The sequence below is a fragment of the Grus americana genome, chromosome 3 (genome assembly GCF_028858705.1).
Source record: "Grus americana isolate bGruAme1 chromosome 3, bGruAme1.mat, whole genome shotgun sequence".
Lineage (NCBI taxonomy): Eukaryota > Metazoa > Chordata > Aves > Gruiformes > Gruidae > Grus > Grus americana.
Window position 1 is genome coordinate 826,479 of NC_072854.1, and position 18,055 is coordinate 844,533.

The window sequence follows — 18,055 nt, forward strand, 5'->3', positions numbered from 1 at the left end:
AACTCCTACGGTGTATTCACGTTGATTGCCTCACATAGCGTAGTGCTGATCAACAAAATTTGATGGGGTTCAGGGAAGTGAAGAAAATGGTTAAGGACACAATAAAACCCAGGGATATGGAGAGATTTGCTATTATTCTCAAAGGAAGGACCATGAGTGAAGCATACAAAATGAAACGATGCAGCTTCATGGCTGGGCACCCCGTTTCTGCGGGGAAAGCCCCGTGCTCGCAGTCGCCGGGCTGCTGTCGTCACCCAGAGAGCCTGGGCACAGCAGAGCCATCGGACTCTCTAACGTTGACAACAATGTTCCCAACCCACCACCGCTGCAAAGAAACACCGCTGCAAAGAAACACCGCTGCAAAGAAACACCGCTGCGGCCCCATCCTTGTAAAACTAATCCTTGCTCGTAGTTGTCAAACACGAAGAAAACCCAATTTCAGTTTAACATTTCACACCCAGGCACAGAAACAGATTGACCGTTACTGGGTTTGAGACATTTGAATAGCAGGAACATAAACCACATCCTCTTTGAAGCCTATCAGTGCTGAAACTACAAGTTCTGCGTGAAATAGAAACATTAAGCCAAATACAGGTTACTCTTTTCCAGCCTCATAGTGTAGTCACGCTTTAATTTTTATGCTGTCTTTGAACAAAGCAAACTGATCTTTTCAAACCAGGACGGCAGCACAGGCTAAAACCCACACCCGGGAAGACAACTCATCCCTGGAGCAGATACAATAAAACCACATCGTGATATTTTGTGCATCCTCTGACTGTGTAAAAGCCCTCTGTGCCACAACGGCTGCTGCGTTGGACTGACAGCTGTAACCACATCAGGTTCTCAAGAACAAACAGGAGAACTTGAGAAAGCCAAGCGAGTCACAGCCACCTGAGCTCAGCTGTGGGCCCCCAAAGCGAAGGGGGATGGATGGGAGGATAAACCTGTGAGAACATACCCCTGGGTCCTTTGACCCAAAAGCTCGCAGAAAGGTTACATCCTTTGCAGAACTCTGCACGCAGCCAAGCAGAGGTATAACACAAAGATGTGCACGTGTACTAAAATATTCAGACTCCCATAAGGACGAGGCTTGACAAGCTGAGTTTGTTTCCTTTAGATTTAAACAGAATTTCAGTAAAGTTAGTTCTGTTTCACTTCAGGCTTTCTTATAATTGGAAAAATATGCGGAGCTGAGACACTACCTCTTGATGCCCTTAAATCCTAAGAGCACTTTTGGAGGGCAGCTGCAGAAATAATTACGGAATGTGAAGCGACACCTGGAAAGCAGTGTCTAACATCCAGTTAGACACTCCAATTTTAAAACACTTGATGAATTGCTTTGCGTCATTTCTATGTAAATAAGGATTTCCTTGATCAGCTAAAGACTAGGGAAGACTGTGGGCCAGTATCTGACAGAAACAAATCTCAGCAGATTTTGTAAATTAGAAACAGTAAACAGAGCCCTCGCATCCCAAAGAGGCATATGAGACGGGATGGAGACGTCACTTTGACAATAAGCGGTAAGGACAGAAACGTGACTAAAGGGCAGTGACAAAAAAACCTCGGGTATTCGAGAGTGCTGGCTTGGAGAGGCAATTAAACACACACATCCGTAGCCAGGAGAGCCAAAAACCCCCTAAGTCTGCACGCTTGGCCTGAAGTCACTGCGCCAGCTGGTTCATTCACGAGGTTTCATTGCTTCCTGCTGGTGGTTTGGCTGGGAGAGGAATTTGCCAGGTGAAATGTTAACAGTTCTCTAAGATTAAAGTAGATGAGATAAAGTGGAACATGTGTCAGCCAAACCTCATGAATCCTGATTCGTTAGATAAACTACAAATGGAACCAATATAGTCCTATGTTCCAGCTGCAAGAAGAAAAACTGGAGGAAGATCCATCTGCAGTCAATTACAGCTGTAATTTGTGGGACAGAGACTCCTTTACACTTTAGACATCTTACTTGAAATGTCACTGACACGAGCTTTTCTTCTGAGAAATGAAATTACAACACAACTTTAATTATGTTAAAGGTCAATTAAATTAGAAATTTCAGTCTGGCAAGATCTGACAACAAGGTACTGGGTTCCCTTAAGATCTGCAAATGGTCGATCAATTCTCTTACATACATTTATAAAGAAACTGTGCCACCAGCAGCAGAGAGATCTAGTAAGATTTATTTAACAATAATTTAGTGAAGAAGATGAGTGATTAATTCTTTTAGAAAAGTTGCAGTAAATTGCTGCAAATATTAAATGCAGGATGTAGGCTAGGGATCCCTTCTACTAGAAATCGTAAGACTGTAAAGGGTCATCAAGACGCTGCCTCGTGTCTTCCCTTTGCAGAGTCCCGATCCAGTTAACACTAAGGACTTTCTGCCTGACCCTCTTGGATAAAGGAAGGCACTGATCAACCACGGCCTCAGACGAGGCAGCTGAGGTACGATCTGACCACACGTCCATTTTAACAGCATGCCACACTGTGTATTTTCCTCGTGTTTCCAAAGGCAGTGGCGGAAGGAACACCACAAATCTCCCGACTGCTGCCACCACCCAGCGCAAGACTTGGCTGCTGAAGTATCCAGCTAAAGGCCATCCTGGCACTGAAGAAGCACCAAGACTCATAAATCTCATCTGGTGTTCGGTGCCCGCACAGTTCTGTACACAACATGAGACTGAAAATAACAGAAAGGTGATGATGCCCAAAATATTTTTTACTTTTTTTTTTTCCTTGGCTGTCTCATCTTGCACAGGTTATTTACTTTTTAGGGTGTGAATGTAGCAGGACACTTGTTTGAAATCTCACTGGCTCCCAGTATACATCTGCTCACTTGCCTAAGATGATAATAATATTCCGGATAATGTTTGTCTTTCACCAGCTGCGTCAGACAAACAACAATGAGAAAAATCCATGGATGTAGCTGATCCTGCTTTGGGGCAGCAAGTCTGACTGTATAACTGTAATATCCCTTTCAGCTCAACATCTTTATTAGACAGAACTAGAGAGATCTTTGCTCACTCAGCCAGTAATTTACTTTTTGATTAATTGCCTTATCCTCCCTTGTCCCTGCATGAAGCGTAGGTGGCTGCAGGACCGGGCTATTCGGAGCACAGTGGTTTAGGCCAGTGCAGGAAAACACCTGGAGCAGCACTGAGCCGGAGAGGAGGGACCAGGGAAGCAGAGGGAGATCTTACAGCGCAGCAACGGGGCTGATGACAGAACTCATACTTTTTTGGCAGACACTCAGGCAATTCCTAAATTGAGCTGAAGGTTTTCTTAAACTGATGTAGCAGAAATGACTGGCTGGGTTTCTCTGGCTTGTTTCAGAAGACATGCAGTGGACACTGCTGAAGATAGCAAACATAAAGAATGACCTTGCATTTCTACTAGTTTTATTTCAGTGGCTCCAAAAGAAAATTACTCTTGGGATTGTTTGGCTTAAGGCCAACCTTGGCAGTTCACTTTACCAAATACTGGCATATAGATACCTTGACTAACACGCTGTTTAACAGCATGAGACAAAATAAACCCATTAAAAACGTGCTAGAAAGAAAAATACATCTGAAATTGTTGGAGAATTTGGGACTCAAAACACTTTCAAATCAGGAAAGAAAAAAAAGATGTAACAGTTTGCAAAACTAAAATTAGTCTGACGAGAAAAGTCTTTTGCATGAGCTATGGCTAAAGACGACCCAAACCAACCTACCCAAACACTACCGGCGTAAAACCACTGCATGGATCCTGTATTTTGACACTACAACGGGCTCAGCTATGTAAGCAAAGGGCACAGCCTTCTGAACCGCTCGCATGATGGTTCCTGGAACTGTGGGGTTATACTGGATCTCTCATCCTTTATCTTTGAAAGATCAGACCTAATTATAGTTTCAAACACACTATGCAATAAAAGAAACTCTCATCTTTGGGTATGTGGAATCAAACTATTTTGGGGCAATGAAACTGTTCTGCTAAATTTACACTCAGAGCATTAGATAAAAATTCTAGCAGGGATAAAAGCCTTCTTGCTGGATAACTGCTCATGAGCATCACCTAACAAACTGCTCTGGCTGCACGCGCTGCAGAAACCAGTGCCATTGCATGAATGGGCAACGCATTCAGATAATTCATTCCACCCATTAGGAGTCTGAAATCTGTAATCCTGCTGCCAACGTACACGTGGTTTATTATTTGGCACAGAAGCAGTGCTCTTCCGTACAGTCTTCAGGCATGAGATACTTACTCTTTGCCTTTACAAGGATCAAAACGCAGCATGATCTAGACACAAGACATGTCCCATCGGCGGGCGCTGCCGCCAGCCCTGTGCCTGCTCTCGTTGCTCCTGCAGCAGAGCTTGGTGCAAAGCCCCGTGGGCACATGGATCAGGTACTCACCTCTGCGTCCTGGCTGGAGCTCAGAAGTAGGAGCTCTACTGGGGTTTGTCTCTGATTTTGTTTGGGCTTGGGAGAGTATAATATGAAAAGAAATGAAAGCAGTAGATCCAGAGTTGCTCCTCAAGGGGTTGCATGTATTTCCCTGGGGTTGTCTGCCTTGAAATCCACACATTCAGAAAGAAAAAGCTGCACTTTACTCATTTGGAAAGAAAGTACAGTCAAGCTGAACTAAAAATACAATACCCCCCCCTTCAACTATGTGCAGTCATAAGCTTAAAATAACCCAATTTTAAACAGCTAATGGGATCCAGATGTATTACATGAAAAACTTCTAGTGAAAGCCATTAAAACACGTTTTGAGAATCACAGAAATGTTTCCTGTTAATCCAATGCCCTTCTTATCTACAGGTATGCAGTTTACCAGAATGGGAACTCGACCTTGAATTTGTATCAAAACAATATTGTATTTACAAATTAGACAACCATTTTAAAAGAGTTCTCCCCCACATGACTGTTTCATGCTAAAATGAAGGAAGAAATAATGCCCAAAAATACTGTCCGATTGGAACTTCCCGGAACTCCCCCTCCTGCACTTACCCTGGGTAAAGCTGAAACTTGTACTGCTCTGAGGAGGATTACACATCCCCGTTACCAGATTATGTTTTTAGAAACATAAAAAAGATCAACTGTCTGTTTCATATGGAGAGACTGGAGCGTATCTTGCACTGGCAGCTCTGAGAACGCAAACTGAAGCACTGACAAGTCTGGCTCGGATTGCTCATTCGTCTCCGTGCTCTGGTGATCCCACCTAAGCTCTCTACCCTCTCTCTCTCTCCAATTTAAAGCTTTCTTAGAGTAAATTTATTCATACGTGCTTTCTTGGTTACACTGGGCAATTCCTCCAGTCTAGGAAAGGACATCAATTAAATACTAACAAGCACCTTAAGAAAGAGGAGGAAAGGAAAGGTAAAGCTCTACAGCTCTCTGCTCTAGTGAAGAAATAAAGTTGGCACCAAGCAGCTTAACACCATGAAGAGTATAGATCATATTGGGTCACTTAGAGAAAGGTCTGATGACCTGAGCTGCCGACAGCAGCCAAACATCCCACATTAGATACTGCCACCAAAACCTCCTCCATGCGCCCATGATGGCTCTTCGTCAGAGGGACGGGTCCATGTGGAGTTCTTTGGGGTGCACGACCAAGCACCTTCAGACTGGCTGCGGTCCTCTCCAGCCTGGGCACGGGAACATCCATCAGCATTATAAACGTTCCAGACATCATCTCTGTCATAAAGCCTTATCAGCTATGGAGATCTCCCAGTTAACAAACCCCAGGCTTACCTAAATGACACAAAAGTAGTTCTGGTTTCAGCTCAGGCATGGGGAGGGCGCATGACTATGTTTATTATTCGCAACATGCATCACATCTAGGAACACCAGCCGCACACTGGGAAGACCCTGCTGCAGACAGTATGTGTGCAAAAGGAATGAGAAGTCCCCAACCCAGCATGCTCAGAATCTAATTATAAAACAAATGAAACTAAAAGAAACAGTAAAAAGAAATGCTGGGTAATTTGTACCCATCACTTCCTAAGCTGAAGCATTTTCAAGTTTTCTGAAGGACACATGGCGATGACAAAGGCAGATAAAGGGACAGCTCTGTAGATAGCTAGGGCCTGGCGGCCGGAAGATGTCGCGCTGTACGGATAGATAAGACCCCTCTCCTAATAGCCAATAGTGTTTAATTTACGACGTAAGCAGACGGATGTGATGTTGTAAACCCAAGCTATATAATGCTATGTTGCCCACCAATAAACGCCATTTGCCGTCCACCACATTGGTGTCCGCGAGCTGATGGACCGAACGACCTGGGATTGGTCGTCGCGCCGTTCCTGAACCAGGTCGCCACGCCAACGATAGGCAACACAGCTCCCTGGGTGTTCAAGAAGTCAAATCACCATCATCAAAATGTTCTGAATTTAGAGATATTTTACTGATCCAAACAACATTTTTTCAGCTGTTGTACTGGAAGGAAGAAGAGAAATACAGTATTTCACATAAACCCATTAAAAAATGACCACTGTAAGTGCTAAATACCTCAGCTGACATCAAATTAGCCATCAATGACCTGCTCTGTTGTTTGGGCTTCTTTTTTTTGTTAAACCCCAAACATTATAGCAGGTACGTGCCTTCAGGAAAAAGTCAAAACTGTAAGGGTGAGTGACAAATCTGCGTGATTCAGGATATGCACTACAGCAGCCCAGGTAGCTGACAGAAGCAATCATTCATTCCCCTGTTGATAAACACCCAACACTCACTGAAAGTCATGCCACTGCCTGGTCTCAGCACATTACTGCAAAGATTTGTGTTTGCTTTTTACTTTACCTAAAATAAAGTTTCCATGTCCACAACACTTCTCTCTTCCCTAAAAAATACCTTTAGAGCTCAAAGAACTTAGCAGCTCACCTAAACTTCTCTCCTCTTAGAAGCTGAGAAGCAGAAGTGAAATTATTCAGGTCAAGGCCAATTGCGTAAAACCAAAAGTTGAATCTCTCAGTCCAACCCGTCAATGCTTACTGCCACAGAAAATTCAGGTCCTTGTGTTTCTGGTGACAGCACACGCATACTTCAGGCCTGTCCCTGCAAGTCACTGGTGGAGAAAATCCATCCCAAATTCGTAAACAATACCTGTACCACTTAGTGGTAAGACCGAAAGACAGAAACACAGGTTCCGAATAAGAGCACTGATGAAGAACAGAGTTACCTGGCATGGTGGAAGAGCTGTCTTCTTCACAGCCACCTACGTGAGGACCAAAGGCAGCCAGGTGACTCCTGCCGAGAGGCTGGTGCAAAGAGGGATCACAGAGAGACCCCATGAGTGCACCCAACACCAACAGCCAGCGATGGCCTTGAAATGGAGAGCAAGGAGGACCCACGAGGAAAAAATCTTGTTATGTGGATGGTTTTATATGATGATACAAGAGTGGGGAGCACATCTACATTAAAGTGAGAGAAGGCAGGAAAATCTCCCTCCGAGCACACCTGCGTAAGAATGACTTGGAAAAAGGCCAATATTTTATGCCGTCACACCAGAAAAGCTTCTAGCACTAACACCCACCTACTAAAGCAGCCAGTTTTGACATGACCAATACCCAACTGACAGCGTTCACTTTCCTGGTATCCTTTTGTTGCTTAGTTTGAACACAGCACCTGCTTCGAGGAGCCTCTAAAATGACCCTTGTCATTCCGTGCAGGTATCCTCCTTGGATCTCAGCTGATGTGCAATAGCCAGAGAACAGGTAACATTTCTATAGGTTGTTCCTTGACTTCTGAGTCCTTTAGGAGGAAAACGTACAACCTACAGCACGGATACGGAGTTGAGTAACTGCAGGTCAGGCAGGACACAAACCTTGCCGTGCCAACCCCTCCTGCTGTCACGTTGGGACACATGTTAAGGGCAGAAGCAGCAGCACATCTCTTCTCCCTCACTTTTCAGGCACTGCAATTAAAATGGAGCATGAAAGGTATTTCAGTATCACACATGCGAAGGAGAGAGATTAATTGTGCAACAGTACACCCACTCAGCAGGTTCACTCTGGCTGCCACGGCCTGCGAGAGGAAACGAGGGCAGGTCACGGCCACCTCCTGCACGCAAAGCAGTCAGCAGCTCTACAGACACGGTCACTCAAAACCCAGCATCCTGTGCACGCAAGACACAAGCTTCACTAAGACTTCTTCTGAGACGTACTCAAAAGCAAGGATGTGAACTTAAGCACAGCATCAATAAGGCACCATGGAAGCAGAAACGGAGGCAGACCTACTGAGAAGCATGAAACAGCACAAATGCTTGTCTTTCTAAAACGGTCACCCTGCACCACAGTTCAACAGCTTGGCTCAGCAACAGCAACACCAAATTAACATCGTGAAAAAACTGAGAAACCTATTTGCTCATATGAAACCGTACCCATGCGTTTGCATGCATTAGTCCCCACGTTCCTAGGAACGCATGGGTTTTAAAAAAATACAACGGAAATTGCAGCGCACACAAACAAAAGGCACCGATGGCACTTGCTGTCAAGTATGTTTTCGAGTAGTGCCACCTCCCTGAAGAGCTTGTCAGCTTTACCTCATGGTGTCAAGTGTGACATGCCCATAAAGCTCAAGGGAACTTCTGTTGACTGTCATGACTGGTATCATTGTATTTGTAATAACAATTTATTTTTAAGAGAATCCAGTCACTATGTAACTCGTTCTGTATGGGAGTATTTACTCTGAGGAAGTAACACACCTGCAGCTGCAATACACCCTGCACAACTTTGGTCCTTGTAAAGCCACCCCTTTGGGCAGCACATGGTTGTGAAAAAACCCTGCAAGTTATAGGGAAGATTCTTCTTATGCAGAATCCTTCAGTAAAATAACTTCGTTTTGAGTATTACTTGTGACTGCCTGCTAATACCACAGCATACTGAAGACATGTGCACTCCTCAGCCAGAACAACGTATCTGGAACGCAGCAAGTTTGTTGAGGTACATGAGCAAATGAACTGATCTAATGGTTTGCTGCCATCAAAAGGACGTCTTACACCTCCCGCCCCAGATGAGCAGCCCCATCCCTTCCCTCGGACTGTCCCGCCATGCATCAGGTCCCTCCATGAGCTGGTTCAAATCGCTAACCAGGCACAAGACTGCCAGTCTTTTTATCACTAGGTTCGTTTTCACAGGGCTACCGAGGCATGCTGGCTCACAGCAGGGTCCCCGTGGCTGCCCAAGTCTACCCAGGGTCAGCAAGGAGAGGGCACGGACCAGAGGCCTGGGCAGAGTCTTCTGCACCTCAACCGACCCTCAGCATCTCTTTACAGCAGACGCTGAAAGGCCAACATAAGCAGGACCGTAAGCTTCAGATGCTTTGTTTTGGGGTAACAGAACACACTTCTAGGTTGCCAACTCAAACACAGAGCAGATTAGAGGTGGCCAAACATGAACCGTATAGGAAGCTAACACAGGCGCTGCAGATGGGCAGACGGGGTAACATTTCTTTGAACTCCCCTCTGGGCTCCTGCATCACATTATCACCTCGGTGTGACTGCATGGGGGGCAGCACGGCTGCTCTCCTCCTCCTCCTCGTTGGAACAGCTACTTACAACTAACTCGTTAGCTCTCAGGTCTCTTTGATCACTGTTACTACAACTTGTCTCTACTAGTATATATTTTAACAAAAGAAAATAAGCACTTTAAAAATCTCGTATCCTGATTACGCAGCATCTCCAACCCAGCTACACAGTGGCGCAACCTGGAACCTGCAAAGGTTTGCACATCGCTCTCCCAGCTACCACCTCGCCTGTGCCCGCAAGGCGTCTCACCGACTCATCCACTTAAGGAGGGTTTGTTGCCAAGATACACACGCCTGAAAAGAAGCCTCCAAGGACAGCACAAGTGCCTGTGAGAGGATTATTTGATTATTGGGTGTTTCAGGAGTGCATGAGAGCGATAAGCAGTTATGCCTGGACAGTAGCAGCAGCGATGCTGATGCATTTACTGCTGGAACAGCGCTAGCACAAGCGTTTAGTTCTTTGGAGAAGAACCGTGAATTACCCACGACACCAAAGCTTCTTGATTTTCACCCCATGAAGTAGCATGTTTCTTCACTGGTGAAACCACACAGTTGAGCTGGAAACAGCTGATTTAGACAATTTAGGAATTCTCCGAATAACTTTTATGCAGAGAAACTGATGAAGATAATACGACGCCGATGATTGCATTTAACACCAGCTCTAGGGTACTTAGCTGAAATACAGGCCTGCAGCTCGGAGTCCTAAATTAGAGGTCAAAGTATAGCCAGTATAGGTGAACTTAAACTGTTTCCCTGTATTCCCTTCTCTGCTTTTACCTACTGTCATTTGAGTGACGCGACTGCAAGCTCTCCGGGGCAGGAATCCTGCGTACAGCATCCAGCACGACGGCCTCTGACCAGGAGCCATGCTAAAACAGGGCTGTAACACGTCCAGCTAAGGGTTTGCCATCGGAGAGCAGGAAACTGCGCTAAGATTAAACTCAGTTTCTTCTCTGCTGTTGAGAGACTGGTTTCTGGAGACCACTGTCAAAAAGCATCAAAATGAAGCTATTACAGCTCTCCTCACGCAGTTGTTTGCGATTAACTCTTCCTGATTCACTCCATATGGGAACGAGTGCTCAGGAACAGCAAGGTCCACATGTGGAATTAATTGTCAACAGCACTTCCAACTCACACCCCAAACTAATTCCCATTAATTTGTAAACGTACATTAAAAATAGCCGAGAAACACTAAATCTCGTCAGCCGCAGCCCAAGCGCGCATCGGGCCTATCGGCAGCTGGAGCAGAGGCTGCGCAGCCACCCAAGGGCTGCTGCGGCGGGGCCAGCCAAAAAAGCAACTCCCGCTTTTTGACAATGGATTCCACAACTCTGAACTGAAAACAGAGAAAGAGCCAAGCCGAGATACTTACGGTTCTGGTGAAAAACGAACGGCGCTTAAAAACTCGCCCCTCTGCCGACCCCAAGACTGCGCTCCCTGTTCCTGTTGTTCTGACCTGTGCCCTCGCCCATTGCTGCAAACTGGCTAAACCCAGACTCTCACACGCTCAGAAATGCAGGCGCAATGTCGTGGAAACAAAAAATTGTTGGTCTTTTTTTTTTTTTTTTTTTTTCCCCAGCAAGAAACTACGTAGTCAAATTTAAAGTCCTGGGCTGAGGCACTGCCATGGCAGTGTATTACACTGGTAGAATAAGGCTTTTAAGTGGACAAAAAAATCAATTTGCCTACACTTTATTCTCAGCAGCAGTTGAAGCGATCCTGCTGATGTTAAAAGACACTCCCCCTTCCTCAGACAGACAGACAACCAAGCCCCAAAATTAAAGTCTGGCAAGTGAAAAAGGTCTTTAAAAGCAGATCGCTGGGCAGCCTTAGCTACAGGCACTCCCGCTTCCATTGCCTCCCGACAGCACCGAGGACAACGTGCTGCTTGCAGAAGGAACGGGCAAGTCTGCCTGCTGCCGGCACTGCTAGGACAAGCGCAAGGAGGACAGGACGGAGAGGCAGGGAGAGCATCCTCATCACTCACAGCCGTTTGCGTCGCCCTTACCCAGATCTTTTATTTGGAGTTATCGGTTGCTTGTGAATCAATGTGGTAACCGGCAGGGTAAATCTCACACATCTGTCTATAATACATGGAAGGAAACCGCGAAGTCTTAAAGACATCAACTCATGCAGCCTTACGAGACCATCAGCAAAAGCTTTAATGCTTCCCAAAATTAGGAAATTACTCTGGGCCATGTTCTGAGGAGAAAAGAATTAACTACTGAACTAGAAGATGGCAAACTGCTGAATGCACAGGGAGTGTGGCCATACTGTCAGTAAGGACAGTCTGAAGTACTAACACCCGTACCTCATTTTAAAAGATCTCATTTCCCATGTAAGCGATGAAAACACGAGCACATCTGACTGGTAAGCAGCACGTTGTCAAGAAAGCACAATTGAAACCCACAGATTGTTACATTCATTAGACCATCAATAAGTCACAGGTAATATGGAAATATGGAATAGGAAAATTCTTCTCCTAGAGGAGAAGCGAAGGAAGCAATTAAAATAAAACATGTACTACATATTGCTACGAGTCCTTCACAGTTGAAGATGACTACCAAGCTGCAAGTTAGAACTTTGCTACTATCGATGCTAAAAATACAGAGGCAGTTATGTGGCCAATACTTATTTGAAAAGCAAAGTGCAGAAGAAATGCCAGTTCCTCTGCGGTAAGCACAGGGCACTGCTACCTAGCCAGGCCTTTCAGAATACATGTTATTCGTTTCTTAAAAACTACATTTCAGTATGGCCAAAAACATTTTTATCCTCTATTGTATCTTTTTGGTCACTCAGGGCAAACACCATACAACACCCATCAACGGTTATGAAGATTCCTCACATCCCTCCATTTCAACTCTGTGTGTGTATATATAGTTTGTACATGATTGCACAGGAAATTCAACCAAATTCAGCACGCTTATGATAAACACCATAACACGGTGCAGTCCCATTAGAGACACAGAATTTGCATGGAGCAGGCGCTGCTGCCGAAGCTCAACGTGCTAGTGGCAGCATGCTTCCAGCTGTAAAGCCTAGCTGAAATACACTCTCAGCTACCTAAAATACACCTCGCTCTGGGTAAATAAAGAGAGCTCTCGAAGGGTGGCAGGTTCTGCCCCAAACACAAACAGTGCAATTGCTCCATCAACGTGGTTTTCACAGGCACAAGCAATTTTATTGCGTGAGATGGTTCATCTCCTTGAAAGACTGACCTGAGAACAGTAACGCTATGCTTGGTCCTCTGATTGCTAACACGTAGTTTAACCTGGTTTCCCTCCAGCATTTCTGAGTTACATAGTGACACACCTCCTTAGCAGATCTCTCTGGAAAGTTTTGTCTTTTTTTTTAATGGTTTCTGCAACAGTGAAAGGAGGAAGCAGAGTCCGAAGACGTCACGGTCAGTCTGCCTGGCTGCATGCCACGAGACCCAACTGCTGCAGACTGCATGTCCTGGCTGCTCCTCATGGACCTGTTCAGCAGCTGGGTACTACGTGTGTAGAGCAAAAACGTATCTGATAGCAAAGAGCATCAGGAGGTTGTCGTATCGCATTCATAAACTACATGGAAAAATAAGCAAATAGTGAAGTAGCAAAATTTGCTGATGATACCAAGTTATTCAGGGAAAAACACGTGGGCTGACAACTTATAGGAGAGGGGACAATGACCACAGAGGAATGTCATCTTAGTATTACAATAAACACTTGGACAAAAGCCTCAGGTCAACAGTGGTCAAAGCAAGCAGAACGACAGGAATTCCCAGGAAAGAAAGACAGAACCGAAACAAAACCCACACGCACCTATTTGTGCCAAGACTGTGTGCCATGTTCATACTGGCTCTACATACATCTCGGTGAGCTCGACAAGCCCAACGAGGACAGAATGGCCCTTAAATGAGGAATGAGACAGGTCATTCAGCCTGGAAGAGATAACTGATAAGCCATATGAGGAGGGTCTGTAAAATCCTGAATGGCATGGTAAAACGAACAGAACAACAGTTTGGATTCAGATACAAGAGCTGGAGATTTCTGGATGACACGAAACCACACTTGTCATGTTCTTGTGCTCTTCTTGCAACTTCTCTCTGGGTTACTGCTGTTGATCAACACTGGAGAAGACCACCAGGCTACATAGGCCTGTGACCGGACTCGCTATTGCCATTCTTGGGCACACCTTCAGTGAGGACATCTGAGACCGAGCTACAGTCTTCATTCCTGAGACCTTGAGCTGTCAGACTGCCAGTGCTGAGGATCATGATTTCTGCCTTCAAAAAAACCCCCAAACCAACCCATCCTAACAAGGTTTCTTCTGTATACAGGTATGGAAGACACAGAACCTCAGGATGACAGTACACATAGTTAAAAAACCCCAACAGTTTTGATTCGATACAAACCAACAAGTTTAAGATTAAACGGGATAAGGAAAACAAGAGAGGTTAAAGGAGGATCCTATCACGCCGGTGAAACAAGAAAGTCAGGCTTTACTCAAATGGCTTGACATGCAGAGAGATCAAACATCTCCTGAACATGCATTTTGCTTTGAGGAATGAAGTGGGTCCTCGGCTGGCAGGACCAGCACCGAGGTGCCAACCACACAAGTGCCACGGGCTGGGGGGCCAGGAGCCCTTCAGCATCAGTCTCAAATGCATTTCCCAGCCAGCAGACCTCGAGCCTCTCCGATGACCTGACCGCGAAGGGTGTTATCTGGTGCACGCGGATGCCTAGCTCTGCAGCCACTTTCCAGAGATCTGTAGAACTGCCCAGGTTGGCACGACCTCAAAAGATCATTTGGTCCAACCTTTCATGGGAAAGGCAGCCCAGATGAGACTACCTAGCACCCTGTCCAATCGCATCTTGAAAGCCTCCAGTGATGGGGACTCTACCACGTTCCAGGGGAGGGTGTTCCAGTGACTGATTGCTCTTGCTGTAAAAAATGTGTTTCTTGTGTCAAGATGAAACTTCTCCTGGTGCAACTTGTACCTGTTGCTCCTTGTCTTCTCCATGCAGCACCTTGTGAAGAGAAGTTTGTACTTTCAAGTTTGCATTCCCTTTCTCCTACGACACAGCTTAGAGGAGCGGCAGGTCACAGACAACCTTTCATCTAGATAGGAAAGGCACCCAATGTACGTTTTTGTGGGTAAAAATTGAACATGACGTGGTACGTGAGGCTGAAAGGCAAAGCCACTGAGATCTTGTTTGACATGGAATGACAGAACAAACTGCAAAAACCTCAGAGGCAAGCCAGAGAAGCTGAAGCAACAAAGGAGAAAAACCCAGATGAGAAAGCTCATTCACGAAGCAGCCCCTGCCCTCAGACAGGGCTGCACATGCTTCACTTCATGTGCCCATGTACCACTGGTGACACAAGGTGGGACTTCTGCAGGTACCGCACAGCAAAACCTCTCCTGCTCCGCGTGAAAGCTCGTACAACCAACTTCTGTAAGTCCTCGCAGACTCTCACTGAGAGGAGACTTTATTGCTTTGAACAAGAGCATTTCCATCGCTTCGGGGCTCCTGAGGTCGGAGCGGGCTGCCCCTCAAAGCCTGTCAGCGTTCATCTCCTACCAGCTGGAGACCTACTGAGCGCAGAGAAACTCCCGGACATGTTCCTGCCCCGTCCCTGGCTGCAGAGCCTGCTGTCAGACTTGGCAGCAAAGATATTTCTAATTGTAATGCAACGTAGTTGGAAAGTCTGAATTAAAGGGAACAATATATCAATACTCGGCGACTCTTAACAAACATGCACTGGGTTCTCCTACGCCTCTAGCTCAGAGGAGCACCCGAGAGACCTGCTGAACACAGTCAGAAAGCTTTAGGACAGCAAAGCTCAGGACTGAGACAGAAGCAGTTTTACTGCTCCTCTGCTCACCCCGTGGAGCTGCGCCCACATGCAGCAGCTTTCAATTCCTCTTTGCTCTCAAACACCAGCTCTTTGGCTGAATCCTTCCAGTTCATCACGCCTCCAGCGCGAGTGGATGTGCCTGAGGGCACGAGGCTGGCGCTGAGCGCAGGGGATTGCTGCTCAGAGGACCACGCACCCTTCCCAGCTACCGCATGCAAGTGGCTGAGCTCCCGCGGGGCCCGAAGGAGTCTCAAATGGGCACGGCCCCTTTGCGGGGGCAAACGGCGCCTGCCTGGGGCGACAAGAATCCCCGAGGAAACTGGCTTTTTCTGAAAAATGCTTGCCATATTAAATGGCTGCCCACTCTTCCATTTTCTGCAAAACCAATTAAGGACTTACAAATCCCATGTCCCTGCATTTCAGTGGAAATCTTTTGGGGCCACACAATACCTTAGAAATACCCATGGGGACAACAACTGGCCCCAGGGACACAAGGCAGCAGCGACGCCCAGGGCGTCTCCAGTGCACGCACCAAACAAGGAGCAGTACAGTGCCACCGACCCCAAACAAGACACCAGTAGCTACAGCTCCTGGCTGGCTCTTCTCCATACAGAAGAGGTCCGGGAGGTGGGATGAGCTCTGCAGCGAGGGAACGCAGGTGGTGAGCAGCAGGCTGGCATGTAAAACAGGCTCTGAGCGCGGTTTAGTAAGGCCAAGACCATAAGCTGAGAGTTTGTTAAAGTGCCAGGAAACAATTGCAAAAGTTCACTCGCTAAAGCACAGACTGAAAGTGTCCTGCAGAAAAGTGATCCGTCATCCCTTCAGTAAGCTTTGGGATTTTTAGTTGCTGGGGAAAATTCATGTCTGGAAATTCAGCAAAAAGTCTTCTCCTGTTGATTTTAAGTTTCTAACCCATTTTTCTGCACATCTAAAATGCCTACTGAATGCAGAGCCATGTGTAAGTGCCTGTGACCACAGCCTAATGACTGCTGCTCACGCAACTTAAAAAATACGGTGCTTGCTGTGAAGTCTAATGGAAACACAACCTCTTGACTGCTCAAGAGTAAGCCCTCAGAGGCTGTAGAGCCCATTAGGAAAGATTACAGCTCACTCAAAATCGGGACACTATGATATAGTAGCCTAAATAGAAGATACACTAACCTAAATAAAGGAAAAAGGGACATTTTTGGCTTCGTGTCTGCAGATTCCTTGGTAAATTGCATAATGTGATATTCGGGAAACAGCTTCCTCATGAGTCACGAGCACAAGCAGGAATTGGCTGTATTTAGAAAAGCTGATATTTCTACCAAATCTTTAGCAGGAAGAAACAAAATGACATAACCCAAACAGAATTCTTTTTTAAAAGTTGTTTTGGCAGCTGTTAGGGGCGCGCGGCAGCAAAGGGCTTTCTGAAGGCAGTGCCCTGATCAGGCCACGGGTGTTATTTAAGGGAGCCGAGAGCCACCGTCACAGCCAAGTTCTTACAGTACAAGCAGGTCACGCCTTCCAACCGCGACCTGGTGTTTCTCTGCCTCCGCACTCCCAGGGTTTTCCTCTACACTAAAAGCTAATGCACAAAACATCAGGTACAGAACAGTGGCTTACTTCATTCCTGGTTGTATGTAGTGTAGAAGTTTATTTACTCCAAATATTTTCTTTCACTGTCCTATTTAAGAAGAGTTTAGGGTGATATCCTATTTTAACCTTACTAAAATATTTTAGTCTACTTTAGGTAATTGAAATTTTGCCAAATGTATTTACTTTTCACTTTTTGATCTGGTTGGAAAAAATTCTGACTGCTTGGGAGCCACAAGGGTCCCATCAGTACACATCTGTTGTATAAAAACGCAAGACAAGCTGATAGTTTGGCTGGAGAAGGATTATCAATAATGGAGAAGGATTATCGAATCTTGCCCAGTTTGTTTCCCCCTTTCCCTTAAAGTCCAACTTTACCACCTGATTGTTTTCCCCTTTCTTCCTTTTTAACACAGCAAACTGAGGTTGCATTCTGCTGGAGGAGAGACCTGCAATCTCAACGGCTCTCACAGAAGGTGTCGCTTACAGAAGCTGAACAAGATCCTCCTCTTTCAGGATGACTTGGGTTAGAAAGGGTACACCGGGGACATGCAACGTGGCAGAAATTAAAGGAAAATCCAATTTTGACAGCAATTTTCATTGCCAGAAGCCACGAGAGTCTGAGCAGCTCTGTACTGGAACCAAATGCCTTTTATTTATTTGTAGCAGCTTGCAAAGCCAGGTGTAGGCACCGATCACGGTTCCTCTCCGGTCAACTGAAGCTTGGCAGCTGACCAGAGAAACAAGACCAAGTTACTTTACTGCCAGACACCATCAGGACAGGCTATATTAGTGTAGCACTAGTCTATTAGTAAACTTGAGCTCAGAAGCAACCCTAGGCGTACAAATGAGGTGCACGCAGACAATGATACCGAGCGACTATATTTCACGTTCACGGAGCGCATTGCAACAAACCACTTGCAAGTTGTCCTACAAAACATATTATAGCGAAATGGTGATAAATGCATCTGGAATGAGGTTTCAGGATGATTTAAAACAACACAGAACCCAAGGATTCTTGGCAGTATCCTTCCACAAGTCCTGTATCCAAAAAAAGCTTTGTTTTTATCATCAAACTCCAAAGACGACAGCCGAGTAGCTGCTTCAAGGCCGAAGAAAAGGGGTCTGTGTCACCTCTGATCGGC

The 18,055-nt window shown here is 45.9% G+C and overlaps 1 protein-coding gene across 4 annotated transcripts in view; it reads right to left on the minus strand.

Moving 5' to 3' along the window:
- ASXL2 (ASXL transcriptional regulator 2) overlaps nucleotides 1-18,055 on the minus strand; it is a 128,151-nt gene that overhangs the window by 45,735 nt on the left and 64,361 nt on the right. The window lies entirely within an intron of this gene.